Genomic DNA, 9,566 nt, shown 5'->3' on the forward strand with positions numbered 1-9,566 from the left:
AATGCAATCGAGTCAGAATTATACCCGAGTTTAAATGAGATTGAGCATGGGCGATGGAAGTGAAAATAAAGATAACAAGGAACTGAAAAATGTGAATGCTACGGGATAATGAACGAGCTGAAAATGGAGAGTTTCAGTGTTCAAAATCTTTTAAGAAAACACTTCAGAAAACTAGTTCCAAAAGTTCTTCTTATGAAAGCAGAGTAACGATCTGAATTAAATTTCAGAGTTCTTCCGCTATAGTAACTTCCTCCTTTTTTTTGTCCGTCCTTTGAACAGTTTTTCATGCAGGTATTTATAGGGACCGGGTGTTCCCCTTGAAGGGTTAGGATCTATCTTGAGGGAGATGGAGGGTCAAGATTTCAAAGGACATAATCCTAAGCTCAAGAATTAAAGAGAATCAGAATAGACGGCCGAGATCCACTTTAGAATATTTGTCTTTTTCCTCCTCTAATCTGACGGTCCCAAATTCTCTTGTCCGGGGCGATCCAAGGGCTAGGAGTGAAAGGCGCTGGTTTTGTCGTCTTCTTCTTTGATCCAAGGGCCCTGGGCTCGTCCTTACAAGTTGGATCAACGGTGGAGATTGGAAGGTACAGCGCTGTCATGACATATTCTGGCACCTGTCAGTAATGCGGGCGATTCTGGGGCGTGCAGTTGAGATTTTACCTGCAACGCTTTAACTACCTCGGCTCTGATTATGGTGACGACGGTAGGTGCCTTATTCTTTTTGTTTTCTGCTCTCTCTTCCTTTTCGATCTTCTTAACATGATCCTTCTCCGATCTTTCATACCGGTCTCCCCTCTTCCGATCTCTATTATTCCAATATTTCCCTTAATCAGGCCCGGTCCGGTCAAAGCATTAATTCCCCTCGATTCCCGAAGCGTCCGCTTCGTTTTCTGCTTAGCAATAAATGCCCGATTTTCCCCTATATATACCCCTGACGGAAGAGACTTTCCTCATTCGATTTTCCTCTCTTCCTTCTTACTTTCCAGTTCTAGCTGCTCCGGCAGAAGTTCCGGCCACGATTGTGGCTTTTGATCCTTTTCCGATGGACCTCTTTATTCCCCAACTGAAAATTTACGATCCCGGTGATCGAGGAATTATGATGACCTTATCTGATGATGGTGAGAGAACTGGACTAACTAACCGATTCGGGTCGAGGACCTTGATCATGCCGATCTCGAGCTGTTCGATCAGTATAACCGGCAAACCGATTTTAGCCAAGAAAACTGCTAATGTTTCGCCGACCCTTGGCGGTTGCCCTTCCAAGTTTATTCGGCTTCTCATTGCATTGGGTGTTCCGACAGTGACTTTCCTCCACACTGGGTGTTCCGACAGCGGCTTGGTTCTGAGCGGTAATACCGGTGATGATCTCTCTCATTCTCATGAGAGTCGTTGTCACCGCTATCTAAGCTGTACATCTATCCGATGTCGTTGGCCGGTCTTCTGGTCGAACACACCCTTTGGATCAGTCACAGCCTGGGCTTTGACATAGGCCCTTTAGATGGGATGTTCCGCTGATCGCTAGAGATCGGCTTTTTGATGTAGTCAGGTCCTTAAATGTAATCCGATCTCTTGAAATCGCCCAAATGATGTAATCTGACTTTTGGAAATGTAATCCGATCTCTTGGGATCGCCCAAATGATGTAATATGGCTTTTGGAAATAAAATTTTATTTTGACAGTCATCATTTTATTATTGTTGCTTCCGATCTCTAAAGTGTTTGTCCGATCTGGTTCCCAACTGAACAGTCTTTATCCGATCCATACTTCCAAACATCGTTTTTAATTAGCCGATCCCTAACTATCCGGTCCCTCCTTATGAAATTTTGGAATATTCGTGAGACGTGTCAGAACAGCTGGCGAGTCCCGCTAACCGATGCAGTGCCTGGAACATCGTGAGCATTAAATGCTCGGACGAGTATAAATAGGGGTGGGGTTAGCCAATTGCTCCCGTATGTCATTTTCAGTCTCTCGCTCACAACTTCAAAATTCTCTCGTTTTCTCAAGTTCTTCCGACGCCGATCAAACTCCGGTAAGGGCTTTGATCTTTCTTTTAGTTTAAATTCTTTATTTCCTTTGAAAATGAGCGGTGCCGAGGGTCAGAGAGCTGCAAGGCCCCCTTCCGTTCAGGTCTCGTGGTCATCCGATGAGGTAGAGGTGGTCGGACCGAGCGTTCAGACTGAACCTGTTAGAGCCTCCGCCCCAATTCAGGGGCAGGTGACATCTTCGAAATGAACACATTCTTCAGGGAGAGAAAACCTCCCCATGGACGAACTACCGTCCATTCTTAAAGAAACCGACCTACAGCTAAGAATACAACATTCACCCTGACTTATTCGAACTCATTAAGTGTCACGGCGATCTTCGAGCCAATCACTTCTTTGAGGGGAATGACATGATCATGGTGTACGAAGAGCAGTTAAAAGCCGGGCTGCGATTCCCTTTAGACGACTTCTTCAAAGAAGTTCTGAAATTTCACCAAGTATGCATCGCCCAAGTTCACCCGAACTCGTGGCGGATCCTTGTGGCCTTCCGTGGCCTGTGCCGAGCTAAGGGAATTAGTCCTACTGCCAAGGTGTTCGCTGACCTTCATAGGTTAACTCGTCGAAAGGACGATGAGTATTGGTTTTTCCAGGCGAAACCCCACTGCGGGCTTTTTACCGATCTGCCGTCCTCCCTTAAGAATTGGAAGAACCACTTTTTTATCCTGAGAAGCAAAATCCCGAACGGTTTTGAGGGTTTCCCACGCAGTTGGCTGCTCTAGGGTCCATTAATTCCGAGGCACCTTGCCCTAAATAGGGAAGAGGGCGCAATGGTGATGGATTTGAAAGAGCAGGCGAGCAGAGAGAAGTTCTCTTGCCTGGATGCGGTGACTGCCGAGATGCACCATTGGACTATGGAATTGATCACCGGCAAAGATCGCGGGCTTCAGCTCTCTGACCTCGGCATCGGTATTTTCTACATCTCAGATCTCAGGACCTTAGCGATCTCACTGACCTCTTCTTTGTGCAGGTATGGCAAGCGGCGAAGCCTCCAAGGAGAGCCGAAAACGAAAAAGGGAGATCTCCCGGAAGGTACGGGAGATGAAGCGGGCCGAGGAGATGCAGACACCTCGTCACGAGCCCGGGGAAATACGAGAAGGCTCGTCTCAACCTTCGGGACCGCCGATCTCCGAGGTGGAAGTGATCCGATCTCCTCCTCGGAGGGAAGAGCCGCCTCCACCTCCTCCAGTTGTTCCGGGCGCAGAAGGGGGTCCTTCCCAACAACAGGTGAGGCCCCTTTCCCGCGGTGCCCAGGTCTTGGTCCATTCACTGGAGAAAAATCGCATGGTTCGGGAGAATCCTGGTTTCGCCAAGGTGCTGGCGTCCTCTATCTGCCTTCGAGAAGATCAGGATAGGCTGTCTCCGGATAGCCTTGATGATATCTTGACCAGATCTATGAGCTTGAACGTTGAGTGTTTGGTGAATCAGCACATGATCCGGGAGAAGGCGCATCGACTGGGTAAAGAGGTCGAGAGGATAGGTCATGAAGCAGCTTCCCTCCAATCCCAACTATCATCCGCTCGAGACTACATATCTCAACTTGAGGGGCGATCGAAGTATTATGAGGACAAGCTGGCCGAGAAAGCTCATGTTCTGGTTGAGCGGGATCATGCTCTTGAAAAAGTGCAAGCGCTCCGGGCCAATGAAGCTGCTCAACTTGCTCACCTTGCTGAGGAGCTCAAGGCGAAAGAGGAAGAGATGGTGACTGGAGTGGCCGGTGCTTATGTAAATGCCCACAGAGATCTCCTGGCTGAGCTCAAGAAGCGTTACCCTGAGGAGGACTTCTCCTGGATGGCCAACCTGGCTCCCGAGGATAAAGGCGAGGAGAGTGAGGAGGCTGAGGGTGAGGGGGGAGACGGACAAAATATAGATCAGGCTGGGGGTGATCCTCCAGCTGAATAACTTGTACAAATTTTTGAAATGAAATGAAATGGAATACCTCTTTTGTTCGATGAATGGTTGTGATCGGAAAATTTCTAAATTATTTAAACACTTGATTGTCTGAGTATGTTGAAATAACTGAAAGTGATTATTAACCTAAGTGTGAGAGATCGGAAAACACAATGAGCATGAGATCGGTAGGGAACCAACCCTAAACGGGACTTGATTAAAATTAGAAATTTGGCTTGAACATTTAAGATCGGGATCATCATTAAACCGGAACGGAACCTTTGATTATTCTTAAACTTTTGAAAGGGAGATCGGCAACAAAAATGGTAACAAAGATCTAGTGTCAGTTCAATTTCGTTTGTCAACAGAGATCAGGGATATACTTGACTGGTTAGGAGATTCGACAATGGGTTTGAGAGATCGGTGAGTGATTTAATAGACCGGTAAGGCTTTGACTGATGTGAGGACTTAGCATTGATTCAATTCCTTGTGAGAAGAGATCGGAAATGTGGTTATCTAGCAAAGAGAGATCGGAAATGTGGTTAACTGTCAAAGGGGGACTTAGTACTGGGGATCGGTTTCAAAGTTTATTTATTCTGGGGATCGGCCAAAATATGGTGTCGACAGTTAAAATAAAGTGAAATTTGTAAGAAACTAAAAGAAATTGGTGAGTTATGAGGGCAGTGAATTTTTGGTACCCATGGTGAGTGATGGTCTTTGATGACTTTAGTGTATATAAAGTGATTTAGTGATGTTGATTGATGCATTTATAAGTATTAGAAGTTGATTTACATTGAAGTTTCATGAGGTTGAAATTGTGAGTTAGGGTTTGACCTAACTTGGGTACTTTTGTATTATACCTTGCAATTGGGATTGTTGAGATGTGTTGATAATATTTAGAAGTGCCTTGAATGTCAAATTGAAGTAAGGAAGTTGGAGGAGATTGAATATTGGGAGTGCCATTTTCTGCAAGTTTTGGACTCAATGAGTCCAATGTGTTTGATGAACCATAACTGATTATGTGTTGCTCCAATTGGTATTAGGCCAATTGGAGGTGAAACTAGACCCAAAATAGCCCATTTTCCATGAAGAAACCATGCCCAAATTCTGTCAAAAACTTGACCTAAACACTGTCCGAATTCGGATGACCCTACACAAAACTCAGAAAATGATCAAATAAACAGTGCATATTCTTTTGGTCATAACTCCCTCTATACTGGTCCAAATGACTTGAATTTGAAACCATTAGAAAGCTTAGATATAGGGCTACAATTTTCATAAAGACCACCAAACCCAAAAATGCCAAGAACTAAGCCAAATTGCTGGCCTAAGTTAGGTTACAAAACTGTCCAGACCTGTGTTGCCCAGAAATTTCTGGACATGAACTTACCCGAGCAGTTTTGGCAAAATGGCCATAACTTGGTCTACAAGAACTCAAATGTAGTGAAACCAGTGGCAAAATGTCCACAAGATACATACCTACAAAATTAGTATTTTTACCAAACCCCAAAAATCAAGAGAACTAGGTCAAATAGTTAGAACAATTTACCGCATTAAAACCTAGAATCTGACCAAACCTCACTTGACCCCAGAATAGTCTTTTAGTTATAACTCTGACTAGAAAACTCCAATTGAGATGAGCCATACCTTTCCAGAAACCTGCGAAATAGGGCTACAACTTTGTTTCAGGAACCTTCCTCAAAGTATGAGTTTGTGAATCTCAAAAAGTGACCTACAATTACTGTTCTGAACTGAGCCCCTGTTGGCACAGGGTACATGAACCTAGGTCAGTTAATTGGCCATAAATAATTCCAAAAAACTTGAAAATTTGTGATAAAAATTTCTCAATTATCATAAGACATAGGGCAACAACTTTTATGAAGATCACCATGCCTAAAAGTGACTGCAACCTGTTCCATTAATTAGGGAAAATTTAAGTTCAAAAGCTGCCTAGTTAAAGAATCAGAATCTAGGAATGAGTCAGTTATGGTCATCCGACCATAACTTGAATTCTAAAAATCAAATTGGTATGATTCAAAAGGGAAAATAACGATAAGACATAGAGGAACAACTTCTATGGAGGAAGTGTGGCCAAAAAATGGCTACAAACTGATCATATGGATAGGTAAAAGTAAGACACAAAAACTGAAACAAAAGAAACTTCCATGAGATAAATTATCTTATGGTAGGAATTTAATCATAACAAGCCATTAAACACTAAACCACATAAAAGGGTATGTGGGACCTATTTTCCCACTATAAAGTGATATATACATTTTAAAGAAATAAGTAATAATGTGTAATTGCTCAACGTGATATGTAAAGTCAAAACAGTGAAACTGAACCTAAAGAAAGGTTCTTGAATTAAATTGTTTTTAGTAAGGACTTATCCCTAATAAGTCTCTATATGCTAAATTACATGAAATAGGTATGTGGGATCTACTTTCCCACTACAAGGTGACATAAAATTAGTTGATACATAAAATGTAAATTTACCTAAATGGTCTGCTAAACACATAAGTCATAGGAAAATACACTTGGAAACTATGTTTCCATCATATATGAAATAACAATACTATAAATATGTATAATACATGACATAAAATAATGAGAGTGATAAATACATAAGTTATACGAATAAGTGCTTGGGACCTATGTTCCCATTATAATAACATGGAAATGGTATAAAGCATGGGTAGTACATGAAGTGAAATAAAAATATGTTATGAACCCTTAATAGTACATAGCGTAAAATAATAAAACTATAAGTGCTTAATAGCACTAATTTGCCCAAAGTATGCCTAGGCTTATATGTATATAGTTGGATCGATTGGTATACCAATTAGAGACCATAGATAGCAGTACTGCTTACAGAGCAAATCATGAACTGACAATATATGTCTGATATGATTGTTCTACAGGCTATATGCCTACCCATTGGCCATTGTGCCTAACTTTATTTCTGGCTTTACAAGCCTGACAGCGGGTCTCGTGCCCGACAGCTGGCCTTGTGCCTGATAGACGTATCCTGGACAGACATATGGCTGTCTAACCAGTATATACCCGTGCATCCAGCTTTTATAATTTATTATAGGTTTCTTGGGCACTGATAAAAATTAATTAAGACTTAAAATATAATAGATAATCATAAAAGATCCCGATAATGTTAATTATTTCCAAAGAGCAATAAAAATGCAAAAGACCCAAAAATTATGATTTGTAGATATAAATTCAATTTTTTAATTATTGTTATTATAAATTATGCACCACTAAGTGTTATGCTTAGCGCATTAGTTTTCCATCGCGTAGGTACTAAAGATCAGCAGTCGCCACAACAGCAGTCGCTAGAGTAGTGTTCGGACAGAGTTCCAACCAGATCTACCATCGACCAGAGTCACCTCACCAGTCTTTTGTATTTTGGTGGGGCCCATGTATATACTAGTATTTTGGTTCATTATGTCTAGTCATGATGTATATCATTTTAGACTTGTAATTAAACTTGAGATTGAAATGAAAACTTGTAATTTATTATCTATGAATTTTCATATGAATGCAATAGATGATAATTCATTTTGAGATCTCATAAATAGTTGTGAATGATATGATAAAAGAGAATATGATATGGGAATCTGTGAAATAAATATGGACATATTAACAGGTTATTAGTGGAATGCGCTAGATGCTAATAAAATAGAGGAGGCTCTGTCCGGGTCTCCACAGAAATAAGATATAAAAAAAAATTCTACAGATAGAATACATATTTTAAATGACATAAAAAGTTTACAATAGATATGATAAAACAAGATAGGGTGCTCCGGCACCGAATGTGGCACTTCTTGCTCGGCTATACAGTAGACGGGTGAGGGGCGTCACATTTTAGTGGTATCAGAGCAGAGGTTTAGGCGGTCCTAGACCTAGATAGATAGAAAGAAGTAGTTGCATCATATGCATGGGCCTTTAGATAGAGTCGAGGTGACTCTAATGCATATCTTTTTTTTTTTATCTGTTTTACAGGATCAATGGCATCCAATCTGTCAGAGCATGGGTTTCCAAAACCGATAGAGGAAAAGGTAGAGAGTCACGCACCTGCACCTACGTCTAGTCAGGGGTGCAGTAGCAGTAGAGCAGAACCATCGTTGGGTACTTTAGTAAGGACACAGCAGGCCTTCCTAGAGCAAATGACTCAATTGTTTCGTCAGGTCACCGAAGCTATGCCACCACCTCCCCAGCCAGTATATAGGACCCAAGTAGAGAGAGTTAGAAATGATAAGCAGTTCAGGCGTGACAGGCAGCGCAAGAGAGGATCTGGACCTGGCCAGTCCAGCGCAGCTGCTACAGAGAGCAAGAGACCTAGGGGGTCTCAGGGTTAGATTCAGAGTAGAGAACAGAGGCAGAGGTTCCGATTTGCCCCGAGGAGAGGAGGTCAGACGGGTGTATCAGTTGGCAATTCTGCGGGTCCTATAGCATGGAGATCAACCCCTATGCCAGTTTGTACACATTGTGGGAAGAACCACAGACGAAAGTGTAGATTGCTAATAGGTGGATGTTTCAGATGTGGGTCCATAGAGCATTTTTTTGAGAGATTGCCCACGGAGGAGTGCTCCCATAGCTCCACCACAGACTCAGAGGTCTGCCCGATAGTACAGAAGGGTAGAAGACCGATGAGACCAGAGATAGTTGGTACATCACAGAGAGCTTCTGAGACTATAGAACAACCTGAGGTTGAAGTAGCACCTCGCGTGTACGCTATGGCTCGAGAGGAGCCAGACCTGGTAGATGTTGTCAAAGGTACATTTTCTAATTATAATACCTTTAAATATGTATTGATGGACAGTAACTATGTTCACCCCTATATACGCATTGTACCTCCTGTTGGAAGAGGATACCGATAGATGGGTTAGAAGATGACATGCTTGTCACCAACCCTTTGAACCATAAGGTTATGGTAGATTATCAACCGAAAAGGATCATATCAAAGATAATAGATGGAAATGAGAAGGAGGTTGTATATGAGATGAAAGAAGATGAGTACAGAACTGGGTAAGGATAAAAAAAAGAGTTAGTCTATTGAGATATACGGTGGTAACTATGCAATGCTCTTGATGTTTGTGCTATAAGCTGCAGATTACAGTACTGACTTAGGACTATTGTGTAGAGCTATGTATTTCCAATAGTAAATCAAGATAAGGATAAGATTGTAGAACTAGGATTAATAAGACAGACTAAAGAAAAAGTAAAGTATTATAACACAAAAAGGCGAAAAGACAAGGAGATAGCGGTCCCTCAATTATTTACACTGTGTACATTTTGAAGACGAAATTTTATTTAGAAGGAAAGAATTGTAACGCCCTCACCGTAGGTAGTCCGTACATTTTAGTGTTCCGACGACTAATGTCTGTTCGGACAGTCAGGATGTCTGGAACTACACTTAAACTATAGTGAGGAGGCATAAATTAATGAAATAAATATTAAAAAAATATAAAAAAAATTTGGAGAAATAAAATAAAATTTAGAGAATTTATTAATTGATATAAAATAATAAAAATAACCCGATGAGCACCATGAAGGGTATTTTGGTCATTTCACCCCTATAGGTGAATTTTAACCTAAATGTCAATTAAAATTAGGAAAT

Source organism: Hevea brasiliensis, chromosome 11 (genome assembly GCF_030052815.1).
Source record: "Hevea brasiliensis isolate MT/VB/25A 57/8 chromosome 11, ASM3005281v1, whole genome shotgun sequence".
NCBI lineage: Eukaryota > Viridiplantae > Streptophyta > Magnoliopsida > Malpighiales > Euphorbiaceae > Hevea > Hevea brasiliensis.